Source organism: Falco punctatus (genome assembly GCF_963210335.1).
Source record: "Falco punctatus genome assembly, chromosome: 14".
Classification (NCBI taxonomy): Eukaryota; Metazoa; Chordata; class Aves; order Falconiformes; family Falconidae; genus Falco; species Falco punctatus.
Genome location: NC_137594.1, coordinates 1,072,521 through 1,085,497, shown reverse-complemented (window position 1 = coordinate 1,085,497; position 12,977 = coordinate 1,072,521). Strand labels below are relative to the sequence as shown.

At 56.3% G+C, this 12,977-nt stretch overlaps 1 protein-coding gene across 3 annotated transcripts in view; it reads left to right on the top strand.

Annotated features, from left to right (window-relative positions):
• The window catches only part of ZFHX3 (zinc finger homeobox 3), a 269,024-nt gene that overhangs the window by 93,013 nt on the left and 163,034 nt on the right, over positions 1-12,977 (top strand). Inside the window, exon 1 of one of the 3 annotated variants that reach the window (XM_080365093.1) lies at positions 3,859-3,998. The exons of 1 other annotated variant lie outside the window; for it this stretch is intronic. The gene's annotated coding sequence lies outside the window, so the exon portion shown is untranslated. Of the gene's footprint in view, positions 1-3,858; positions 3,999-4,455; positions 4,594-12,977 lie in introns of those variants that run through there. One more of the 3 variants, XM_080365092.1, reaches the window with a different exon arrangement.

Sequence of the window (12,977 nt, the reverse complement as noted above, 5' to 3'; positions counted from 1 at the left end):
GAAAAACATTTTGCTTCAAAGTTGTTCCTCTTAATCTGTATACATTTTTACAAATAATAACTTTCCTTTAAAGTGCCGGTATTGGTTCCATCTGTTCAAAATATCATATAGATGAAAACTATACTATTCTATGTGCAAATACATCAGATACGCTGTGAGACAAAAAAAATAAGGTTAATCTAATAATTCAACTGCGTCTTTAGCAAGTTTCCGATGGGAAAAATCAGTCTTATTTTCCCTGCAGATCTGATACTGAGATCTTATTTCTACTAAGTACATTAAAAGCTATTTGAACCAAAAATCCTATCCATGCATGTGTAGAGATGCATATACAGAAACAAGAGGTATCCACAGTATTACAGATGAGGCTGTATCAAGATTTCCAATTAAAGCAAGGTTAGTCCCTTCCTATATGTTAGCAACTGGATTGTCTTTTTGCCTAGAACAAAGAAATCTTAAGGGAAGTAAATTTTCTAGAGGAGAAATGCATTCACATACATGTAATTGTACCCAACGATTACTGTACAAATTATTCCTTAATTTCTTATTTTGGTGTTTGCACAGTGGTTTATCTGGCTGGCCCTGCAGTTATCATTTGTTTGTTCCCTTCTTTTCACAACCACCCACCCACCTCACCACCTTTTTCTGCACCCTGGTTAAAAATGGGAACTCTTCCATTCCCCAGCCTGCAGGCGCTCCGGACAAGGGGCACAGCGCTGCCACCCCTCAGCCTGGCCGTCCCTCCCAGCCTCATCTCCTGCCCTTGCCAGGAGGGGAGGGAAGATATCCTCGGACTTGACCCCAGCGCAGAGCCTGCTAGGGCTGGACCCAGCTCCCAGGAGGGTGGGGGGGCCACAGGGCACGCTCCCCTCTCCCCGCTTAACCCCTCCGCTCCTGGGCGCCTCTGACCCCGGCGCCCGCTGCCCTCCTCCCTTTCGGGGCACTCGGCTCACCCCGGGAGCACGAAAAGAGAAGAATGCAGGAGCAGCGAGAGGCTGTCACAGGAGGGCACAGCGCAGCACGGCCAGAGGAGCAGCAGAATCGCCGGCAAGGGGGACGTTTGGTTTGTGTTAACTACCCAGACAGATGCACTTCGGCATGTTTGCATTTATGGGATCCATATGTTGTCATGGGAAATTAGAGGACAGCAACACAAAACTAGAATTCGCGATGCAAATGCAAAGAAAATGTACATGGCTACCAGACTACATTTGCACATGTTCCTCCGAAGGTGCCTATTTCTGGAGTATCGACAGTTATTAGATTTGCTTGCCACCTTCTCCACGTTTGCTTTTTCTTTGCTCTGTAAAAAGTGTGTACATAGGCAGCACCCACGCTCAGACCGGTCCACCAGCTCTACATACAGCCTCTGGTGAAAGCATGCACCACTTCTAAGTTACACCAAGTACTAAAAGACAAGGGTGACTTTATTCTCGCCTCAACTTCATCATTAAAACATGTTTGTTTCATATTCAGCAAGAACAACAGTTACAAATTACATGCACCTTTACAGAGAGCACACCAAGCAGCTCTGAAAAATTCTACTTGCCCCAGGGCTTGTTGGTTTGGGTGTTTCGGGGTTTTTTGTTTTCTTTTTTCCCTTCTCCTCTTTCTTTGGTTGGGGTTGGTTTTCTTGGGTTTGGGGTTTGGAGTTTTTGGTGGGGTTTTTTTGAAAGGGCAAGTAAAGTTAACAATTATTCTTCCATAAAGCAAGGCAAACATACTCTGCACAGGGTCTGACAAATTTTTAAGGGTAGCTTTTAAAGGCAAACTGGTAACATACTGGAGTCTATCCATTTAACAAACCGTAAGAACTCATACACAGCATGCGCATTATAACAGTACACATCAGTGCTGCATTTATAATATTCAAATAACTATGGTACGTGTTAAACCTCAATTCTTAAAACCTGTGAACATCTTCCAAATGCAAGACACTTCCAGTAATGTATCAAGTAGTACAGCCCTTCTTCAAATTTCTAATAGTCTGTCCTCTTCTTTCACCACCACCCCCCATCCCACTTAAAGGGACTTGTCAAAATTTCAAATGACTACCCCCACGTTAAGAAACATGGAAAGCTTGATAGATTTAATTAAAAATACTTACTAACAAACATGCAGTTTATTACCTTTCAGTATAAAATACATCTACATTAAGGTTCTCCCAAATGGAAAAACTGACCGCAACTGCATTCCTTGTTCAATGCTATGAAACAAACCAGGAAGTTAATTATTTGGGTTACTATTAAAAATAAAAATTAAAAAAAAAAAGGAAAAGGAAAAAAAAGAGACAATTTTAAAAGCTTCTTTAGATTTTTTCAAGAGAGATGATTTAGTTCAGCTGCATTTTTGCCAGTAAGAAAACAGTCTCTTAGAGAAGGATGAAGAAAACATATTCCTGAAGCCTGGATAGAGCTTCTGTACTGGTTCACCTCCTCCTAAAATTCAAATCCCATGTTCCCAGCGATCATCTACATTTTTCGCTAGGGCTGGAATGGGGAGGGAAAAGCTGCTGGAAATAAAAATTTTAAATAATAATCGCAGATGGACCCGAACAGAAAGTGAAAAATGTTACCGTAAGGCTAGAGAAATATTTATTTAATCAAAGCAGAGGTTCTGTTGGGACTGGAGGAATGTTGCATCCTTTCCTAAAAAAGAAAAAAAAAGGGGGGGGGGTTGAAAAAAAAAAAAGAGGAGGGGGTGGGGGGAGAAAAGAGAAAGCAAGAAAGAAAAAAGGCAGAGGCACAGCCGCCTCCTGGAGTTCCCCATTGTCCGGGGCTATAGAGAGCCCCAGAATGGCATTAAACTCACAAAAGGCATATTGTGCAGGGGACAAAAAAAGCCCCTTCTTCTACAATAACTTTTAGCTTCTTATTTTTAGAAAATGACAAAGCTGTTGCCAGCAATGGCTGGTGAAACCTGTAGCCCAGCTCCCAGCGAGGCTGGACGCGGCCGTATTGATCCGCTGCCCCGCTCGAACGGCGGCCGCAAAGTTTGCACGGGAGCGGGGCCGGGCCGGGCCGCGCCGCGGGGATGCTGCGGGGATGCTGCGGGATGCGGCAGGGCCGCGCTTCGCGCCCGCGGCCCGCCCCGCGGCTGCGCGGGCACAAAGTTGCGCTCGCTGCCGGCCGCAACTTCCCGGGCTCCTCCCGGGGAAACTTCGGCGGCGGCGGCGGCGGGGGTCGTTCCTCGCCCTGCCCTGCCCTGCGCGGGGCGGCGCCCGGGGCGCGGGGGCAGGTGGCCCCGCGGAGCGCCCCGCCGCCGCGGAGCGGAGCGCGGGCGATCGGAGCGGCGCGGAACGGAACGCCCGGCGGCCCGCGCACTCCCTCCCCGGCGCGGCGCTGCGCGGCAGGGCGCGGAGCGGAGCCCCCCCCGCCGCGGGCTGGGGGCCGGCCGCTTGCCCCAAGTTTCGGTGCGGCGCCGCCGCCGCCGCCGCCGCGCTCCCCCCGCCCGCTCCTGCTCGCTCGCTCCCTCCCCCGCCGCCTGGGCTGAATCTTATTGATCCAGAAGGTGGCTAATTAGCCCTTCCCGTCGTGCCTGGGTAATGAGGCACATGCGCACTGCACTAATCAGCCATTTTTTGCAGGAAACTAATTAGCAGAATAAAGATCCAAAGAGTTTTTTTTCTTCCCAATCATCAGATCTGAGTCCGGGCGCTTCCTGCTCCGGCGACCGCCAGCCCCGCCGCCCGCTCCGCTCCGCGCCGCTCCGCCCCGACCCGACCGCCGCCGCCGCCGCTGCTGCTGCCGCCGCCCGCGGCCCCCTCTCTCCGGGGGGCTGCAAACTCCCCGACAACGATGCTGCTGCTGGGCAGCGGCGGCGGCGGCGGCGGCTCCCGCTCGGCTCCGGCTGCTGCCCCCGGCTCCCGCTGCTGCTGCCCCGGGCCCCTCCGCGGAGCGCGCTCCTGCCGCCGCAGCCGCCGCAGCCTGCATGGGATCTGTAGCCCCCGCGCCGCCGCCCGGGATTAAAAGCGCCGCCGCCGCCGGAGCAGCGACCGCGTAAGTGGCAACTTTTCTGCCCTGTCCCCCGCTCGGGCTCCTCCTGCTCGGGGCGCCCGGGCTGCTTTGCATGGGGCTGGTCCGGCCCCCCCTCCCGCCCGCTCCCACCCACCGCCCCGGATCCCCCAGCAAACTTTGTGCCGCTCGCCGTCCCGGAGCCCCGCCGCCGCCGCCGGCGACGCGCAGGTGCCGGCGCCGCGGGGGCCGCTGCGCGCCCGCGGAGCCCCCGCCCCGCCCGCCGGCCATGGCCGCGGGGCGCGGAGCGGGCGCGGAGCGGCGTGCGGCGCTGCCCGGCTTTGTGCGCGGCGGGGCGGGCGGCGGGGCGCGGGTAGCGGCCGGCGGGGCCCGGCCCGGCCTCGGAGGGACGCGCGTTCCGCGCCGGAGCGGCGGGGGCTCGGCGGGGCCGGCGCCTCCCGGGACCCGCTCGGGCGGCGGGCGGTGGCGCGGGCGGGCCCGTGGGTGCCCCGTGGGTGCCCCGCGCCCGCTCCGCGCCGGTGACGCGCTGCAAAACAAAGGGGCGAAGAAGTGCCCGAACTGCCCCGGCCCCGCGGCCCGGCCCCGCCGGAGCTGCCCCGCAGCGGCCTTGCGAGAGAGAGTAATTACGATTTTTGTTTTCCGCGGGCAGGCTCAGTTTTGGGAAGAATGCGGCGAGGGGGATGGGAGAGGTGAAGGCAGCAAACGCCACTGTAGGCCGATCCCCCCTTCTCAGTTTCAGTTTTTAATTACTTAATGCTGAATCGCACGGCGCTTATCTAAATATTTGCAAATGCTCTTTCCTATTGATTCCTCTGAATAAACTGTGCTGCTCGCCCGCGGAGGGAAGGCGATTCTTGCTCTCCTGAAACTAACCCTCCAGAGGAGAGTGTGTGTTTGTGGGGGGCACACGTATGCCTGTGTCTGTGTGTATACGCGTATGTATGTGGTACGCACACGCGGGTTTCTTACTGTGAGTTATTTATAATTTGGGTTGCGGTTTTGTGTGTTTTTTTCTTTTTCCTTTCTTCTCTTTTTATTACAATTGTTAAACTCCCCCCCCCCTTTTTTTTTTAAAAATATTATTTTTTTTTATTCCGAGAAAGGTCTGTTTCAAGCTGCTCAAAGCTGCTCATGGGTATGTCATGTACTTTGTGCGGATATGTAACATATATACGCGCCACTTCCTCAGCCGTCTGTCCGTCTTTCTCCTCTTCTCGCTCCTGTTTAATATGGAGCAATTTTCTGGAGGCTCGGTGACTCCCTCCTTAGGGTCACATTGAGTTCGAATCCGACTGAAGGTGCAGGAATCCTGCGACGGGGGAAATAAGAGAATAGAGAGAACGGGGTCAAGTTGGCTGCTTAGAGGCCAAAACTCCCACAGCTGCCTTTAAAATTATATATATAATATTTGGCTTTCCTCACCATATTACAAATTGCAGCCTCCCCTTTCAGGTATTTTCTTTACAGCTTAAAGCCCTCTCCTTCCTTCTGCCTCCCCCCCCACCCCCACCCCCCCCACCCCCTGTTAGTGGAGAAGGGGGGGGCGGGAGGAGGGAAAATAATAAGGAAAGAAATGGGGAGGGGGGGGGGGCAGAGGGGAAAAAATAAACCCCATTGAGTTTAGGCAAATAAGGTTTGGTCTCCGTATCCTATTACAAAGCACTTTGAATATGCAAGACATCACACAAGACCAGTTATTCCAGTTACGACAAACTTAAAAAGAGAAAAAAAAGAGAGGCATGTTTAGATTGTAATTTGTTAGAGCAAGAATCGTATTTAAAACTCTGTCTTTTAATTTTTTTTCCAGCCTTGCATTCTATCCAGCCTTTTTCTGATGTCTAGGTGTTTTTTTTTTCATTATTATTATTATTAAAATCTTTCCGTTGAGTTTAGGAAGACTGCTGCGAGCAACACATTTTCTGTATTTTTGTTCCTGTATCTTGGAGGAGAGTTGGCAGGGATTCTGTGGTTTGCAGTTACACAATATGTTATCATGTTTTTAATCACTAAATCATTGCGGTGGTTATAGATTTACAGTCTTAGGGCATTACTGAGAGGAGCAGCGCAGACCGTATGTGCGGGAACACACGAGAGCATGCAGTGAACATGCTCGTGAACTTTGCTTTTAAATCGCTCCCCGGCCGAGCCCAGGCTGAGCGGAGCCGCGTCCCGGCATCGCCCCTCCGTGCACTGGGGGAAGTTCGTGCCGCCCTCCCGGTGGGCGCCGTGCGGGCCCGTCCCGCGGTACGGGCGGCCAGGGGGCCGGGGCCGGGGCCGCCACCTGCGCCGGGCCGGGGAACGGGCCGCCCCGCCGGCCGCTCCGCGCCCGGTTCCCCCTTTATTATGTAACAGAGCCCTCGGCAGCATTAAAAATTCAGCATTACAAGCCGATTGTAATGCTCCTCATTAGGGAGCACTGTCTGGTCCGGCGTTAAGCGCAAGCCGGAGCGTGGCTCTTCGGCGGCAGCACCGGCGGAGGCCGGGGAGCTGCCGGGCGGGGGTCGGCCGCGGAGCGGGGCGTCCCGGGCCCCCGCGGGCGGCAGCAGGGCCGCGCCGGGCTCCGCTCTGCCCCCCGGGCCGGGCCCTCCCTCCCGCGCCGGCCTCGGTGCGGGAGCCGCCTTGCGAGCTGCCCCCGCGTCCCGCAGGCCGCCTTCGGCCGGGAACAAAAGCCGCGAAAAGGCCTGTGAGAGGGGAGAGAAACTCCGCGCCTGGACGCGGAGGTCGCTTGGCTGCATCAGTGTATTTTTTTTTCCACCCCTTCTTTCCCTGTGAGGCGCGGCGGCCTCGGGAGGAGTGGGCAGCAGGAGGGTGGCCACGGCCCCTCTCCGGCGCTGGCCCTGGGCTGCGGAGCCCCGTGCCCTCCCGCCCTGCGCTGCCTTTTGTTCCCGCAGGACCGAGCCGAGGTGCTGCGAGGCGGGTGGAGGCGGCGCGGGCAGCCCCGCGTGCCTGGCACCTTCGCCTGGCCTTGTCGTGGCGGCTGTCAAACCAGGGCCCGGCGGTGGCTGTGTTGACAAAACTGGAGGCCTGTGTCCCTCTGTCATCTCTCTGGTTTGACCCCCCATCCCGGGTCCCGTCGGTGGTGTCGTGCCAGAGGCTGGGAGCAGTGTGGAGGAACAGATTTACTTTGGGCCTGACCAGCAGTTGAATGGCTTCAGCGGGGATCACTAAATCCCAAATGGATGGACATATGGCCAGCTGCATTAGCCACCCCATTAACACTTCCTTCTGCTTTCCAAAATAATAATAAGGAAAAAAAAAAACCCCGTTGTGTGGAGAACCTGAAAAATTACTGGCAGTCTTTTACATCAACTTTATTCACGCGCTGCGTTCTGCTGGGGCACGGCTTCCTTGCATGAGCGTTTTCGCCGCTGGTGTCACTCGGTCGTGTGCAGTTGAAGAGTTTTCAGCAGCCTCCTTCCCGTGGGCGCTGGCGGCGCCGGTGCACGCTGGCCCTGCTGCAGCCGCCTTCGTGCTGGCGATAGCGGTGTGGTTCAGGAGGACTGCAAAGAGGCCGAGCGTTTCACGGCTCCCCGCTCCCCTTGGCCAAGTGCACAGCCGAGGTTCGGCCTTTGTGTGGCTTCGGGGGCCGCATGCTGGCGGGAGCGTCCGGCCGGTGGGAGAGGTGGGCTGCGAACAAAGCCGGGTCCCGCCTGCTCCCCCCGGTCTGGCCACGTGCGGGACCCCCACGCCGCTCACAGGGCTGTGCCTGTCCTGCGTGCTCCTGTGGCCAACGCGCTGACCACGGGTGCTTCGCCAGGGAGAGGCCCCTGGGGCCGGAGTGGGGTGCCCGGGGGGCTCCCCCTCAGCGCTGCGCCTCGGTTCTTGCGGTGGGGCATCCCCCGGGGGAAGCCAGCCCCAGCGGCCATGGGGGAGGCGAGGGGAGAGCAGCGTGAAGGAGCTCCCACACTGGGGAGCGGGACTGCCCTTCCCTCCTCCCTCCCGCCCTCGCCAGCCAAAGTTCAGGCCGGGTGTCCAGTGCGTGGCAGCGATGGGGCTGTCAAGGGCTGTCGTGGCAGGAGAGTGGGAATCAAAACATCTGTGCGCAGGCCTGGGCGCCGCAGCCTCTAATGGTTTTGACGGAGCTGTTGTGGTCTGTTGTCTGGAAAATCTGCATTCTGCGCCGTGCCCGAGGGGGGCCGCGGCACCGCAGACCGTGGCGGTACCTAAATATAACCGCATCGCGCCGTGGGGTGAGGTGAGGGCAGGAGGGAGCAGGGCTGCCCGTCCCGCCTCCTGCTTTGTCTCTGATCTGCGATTCATGCATTTTTGTTTGCTCCTGAGGTTGGGTTTGTGTGTAGGCAGGGATTGGAGAAACAAATAAATTCCAGCTAGCTTTAAAAAACAAAACAAAAAAATACCAACCAAAAACCCCACAACCAACCCAACCCAGGGTGGATGAGTTGGGCTTCCCTCGCTGCCGGCAGCCTGTGGCCCTCACCTCTGGGTCAGGGATCCTACCAGACCCCGAGCCCCACAGCCGCTGCTGGGGGAGACGGCTGTGCCAGCTGCCTGCATCACTGTTTCTCTGTCCCCCTGTAGATGCTGTGGGGTCTTTCTGGGGTCCTGCTGTGCCAGTGGGGAGCGAGCGCTTCCCAGTGCTTCCTCGTAGTAGGCTCCGCTGGACAGACATCCACCTGTCGGGGCAGAAGGTGGGTGTTCATCTCCGCAGCAGCACTGACCGCAGAGCGGTGGTATTCTGCGCCAGGTACGCGCTCTGGGGGTTTCCAGAGGCAGATTGTAAATACACTTTAAAGTTCATTCCTGCCTGAAATTATTTTGCAGATGGGGGTGCTGGGAAGGCAGACCTGTGCCTGCGGCCACCCAGGCCACAGCTGGCAGGTGGCTCCTGGCATGTCCCGGGAGCCGCTGAGGCCGAAGGACGGTGGGACAGTGTGGGTGCTGCGGAGCCCTGCTGCTGGCAGGCTGCAGCCACCCTGTGTTGCCCTTGAGTTTGCTGATGGGAGAAAGACACTTAGCTGTTGATTGTAATTTCATTATGCCACAAGTGCTAAACATGCCTCTTGCTAATAAAAGGCAAAGCAGAGCAGCAATATTTTCTTCTCCCCCCCGCCCCCCCCAAGAAAACAAACATTTCCCAGCATTTTGGATGGTGTGGTGTGCGTTGCTGGGGCGCAGGAGGGTGCTGGCCCTGCAGAGCTCGGGCTTTCGGGGCTTAAGCCTGGTGAGGGCTGAGCCACACAGGTACCTTCGCTCGGCAGTGACGCTAGAGCAGTTGATGTGCGTGGCAGTTCTGGTAAAAGGTTTACTCCCTCCCCCTGCCCTAGTATCTGGGAAAGTGGAGCCTGCAGGGCCTGTAACACGTTAGCTCTTAGTAAATGTTTATTTTGATGACCCGAGCGTGCCTACTGGAGAGTCGGCCCTTCCTCGGGGAGGATGGGAGCAGACGTGCTGCGGGATCTGCTCCCAACCCCTCGTGTCCTCAGCAGCGGCAGTGAAGCACCCTGCATCCTGCCTCGCGTTCGCCTCAGACTCCCAGCCTGCTTCCCTGGCTGGTGGTAGACGAGCTCCAAAATGGCTGGTTGGCTTGGTTTGGTAGCAGGAGTTTTAACCCTCCTTTTGCCGTGCTGCCACCGACTGTCTTATGCAAGCAGACTGATGCTCGCCATGGAATTCAGAGCACGTACTTAAATGTTGATAGTAACATCGTAATGATGTGCTTGATCCTGCTAGGTTGGGTTGCTGTGTTTCCTGAATGTCAGTGATGTCTGGTGATGGGCTTGGAGACTTTTTGGTCTTTCCTTATTGTTACAACAGAGTTGAGTGAAGAAGAGGGAGGCGAGGGGGGTGCAGAGGCACAGCCAGCTGAGTTGCAGTCAGGTGTACATTGTTTGGGCTGAGATTTGTGCTCAGGTGCACCTTGTTTGAGATGATGCAGAATCTGGGGTTTCTCCACCTGTGTATTTTTGGTGAGGTACTGCATGACGGAAGTTAGCAGGCCTGGAGGTTAGTTGGGAAGACCGAGTAGGGGGAGTGCATGAAGCACAGACCTTCTTGTCTTAGGCACATATTTGAGAGTCATGGAATCTACTAACTAGAGCCGTTCCTGTGGTGTGAAGATGTTCTGGATTCAGGCTGTGCACACCAGCTTGTGCGTTTCACCTGTATCTCTTGCGTTGCAGAAGCTGGTGCACAGATCCTCAGACGCCTCGGGAAGCGGAGCAAAACAGAGGCTGCCCCTGACATGCTGGGGTGAAGCGAGTTCCTGCAGTACGGCCGCGGAGGTGATGCCATGAGGCTGTGGTTCCTTCGGTTTGCTCCGTTTGACAGCATTTTAGGTGTCAACACGCAGTGGCGGGAGCTGGTCTCAGATGAGCTTCAGCCGGGTGCGGTGGCTGCTGGTGTTTTGGCACCCGCTGAGGAGTGGTACTGCTGGGCAATGCTGCTGGGGTGGTCTTCGCTCCCTGTGTGTGTCCTCTGGCCGGGCTGCGGTTGCTTTGTGCCTGCCGGTGTGTGAGCACGCAAAACCCTGCAGAGCGGCCGTGGGCTGGCTGGAGGAGCGGAGCGCGGCTGGCCTCCGCGTCCCCGCTGTCCTTGCGCGGTTCCCATCGGCAGCCCCTGACTGTGCCAGACAGAACTGTAGATGTCAGGCTTTGCACAGAAAGGAACAGGAGGAGGGAGGGCGAGGGAGATACGAGCACGCTGCGTCGGGGCTGAGAGTTTCAAATTAACCTTGTGCTTTGTTGGTGTCCAAAGCGGGGCACCCCCAGCGTAACGCAGGCTGAGGGGGCTGGCTGTGGCTTACGGGCAGGGAGCGGGGCAGGGGCCAGGCCGGCGGCGCCTCTGGTGCTGGGGCCGGGAGCAGGGCTGCCCTACCCGGTGGCGCTGGGGACGAGGGGACAGCGGGTGCCTGGGGTGGTGGTGGGCCCGGTGGCTGGAGGCAAAGGCACCTGGTGGGTCCCAGCGGGGCTCAACCACCCCCCCAGCGCACTGCAGTCAGCGCCTTCACCTCCAGCTTGGCGGAATGGGAGCTCTGGCCTTCCCTCTGGGAGACGGGTCTGCAGCACCCAGGTGTTTGCTCCTCGCGAGCTCCTTCAGATGTCAAAGCCTGAATGTCTCCTCTTTAATTTTCTCCTGTTAATTTTGTCCCTTTTAGTCTTACATACTTCCTTCCCCAATTCCTTTCTTCTTGCTGTTTTTCATCTTCCGTAGAGACAGTTAAAAGCAGCTTAACACTGTGAGCTTGTTTGGAAGTCAAAAGATCTGTTTTAGCTCTGACGCTGACTTTGGGCAAGCCACCAAATGTTTGCCTCAGCTGGAGTATGAAATGGGATAATACATAGTTCACATGCAGAGACTGTAAGTGGGGGTTAATTATGAAAAATCGTAACGTGTCTTAAATTCCTGTAGCATTGTTACATCCTTAAATCTTGTTCTTTGTTACTTTCGCAGTTGTTGTCCTCCCCCCTTCCAGATAACTCACAAGCTCTTATGCTTTGTTCCCGCTGCTTTCTGGTACACAAATACCTTCCTACCCCAGGCTGCAGTGCTCCAGCTGTGATTGCACTGGAGCCCTTAGAGAAGGATGCCCTCTCCTTTTCGATCCTCATCCGAGATGAAGTAATTAATGTTGTAGGCCTGCCTTGTTTTCCCAGTGCTTTGCATGTGCCAGGGGATTTGGTACTGGCACCTGGGAGAGGAGCGAGGTGGCCGGGGTGAACCCCGCCGGGCCGAGCATCCTGCGGTACCGGTGTGTCACGCAAGTGGCCGTTCTTCCAGACAGCGCTGCTTCCTCTGCATCCTCGACGCAGTTACTGCTTGCGTTGGTTGCAGGCCTTGTTCTGCGGGATCATTGCCAGTCCTGCTTTGGTTGACTTTTATTAGGGTGGGGGAGGAGAGATGATTCTCCATGTCCGAGCCAGGTTTTGTGCTAGGGGAGCGTGTGCGATGAGTGCCAGCCCTGCTTGCGGGGTGGGGATGGGGGATGGGGGGGGGGGTGGTACCTGCCACACTGGGAGTGGCTGGGGAGCAGAGGTGTCACCCAGAGCAGCTTGGCATCTCCCGGCAGGTCAGTTGTACTGAGAGTTGTGCTCTGGTATTGGAGAAGTGGGGCTGGTTGCTCTTAGTTTTGTAACATCTTTTCACTCTTCCTGTTTCCACTCCTTTCTGGAGTGCAGAGAAGTGGTGTGGAGGAGGCCTGGTCATGTTGGCCAGGGTTTGTCTTCTCGAGAGAGTTCAAGTCTAAGCAGAGCCACGTCTGAAGGTATAGGCAGGCGTATATTTTGAACTCCATCCTGTTGCTCAGGATGAGCTCCTGTAGGCATCGCGTTGGCTCCGCAGTGCAGCTGGTGGAGGAGGTGCCGTGGAGGAACGTACCAGCGCTTGGGTTGGGTTATTGGCCGAGGAGTGAGGACGGTGGAAGAGGAGTGTGTGCTTCTCATGACAGGCTGATGCTGGAGGAGGACCAGCAGGATGTGTGTTGTGGTGGTACAGCGTGGCTCGCAGAGGGGAGAGGAGGTGGTGCACCAGGCGTTGCTGCCAGCCTGAGCCCTTTGCTTGCTGCGCTGTTGCACGTGGAGTGGGATGTGTGCTGTGTGCTGGTGTGGGGTGCCCGGCCCCTTGAGGGGCAGTCAAGACCTCGTGCCCCTCTGCTGTTTAAGAAACCAGTTACTTGGTGAATAGCAGCGTCAGTCTGAAGGAGCTGCCACAGATTTTTTTCCTTGGTTGCCTTATTTTAACCAGCCTCTCCACTGTTTCCTCTTTATTTTGAGTGGCGTGGAAGTCCTGGAGGTTTGCATGAGATCCTGGAAATTCCCCAGGTGGTGGGTCCGGTGCCAGCACAGCCCTGAGTGAAAAGCTCCCTTTATGGCGGGCTTGCAGTGGTTTCACCTGGAACTGCAGATGTTTGAGCAGCTGAGCCAAGCTCTGGAAGCGCCCAGGGGATTGCTCCAAGCGCACAGAGGAGGGTTGAGCTCTACTCTGTGCAGCTTTGGCTGGGGTCAGCCTCGTGGAAGGGGTAGCGCAACTGAATTCTCTTCGCTTGAA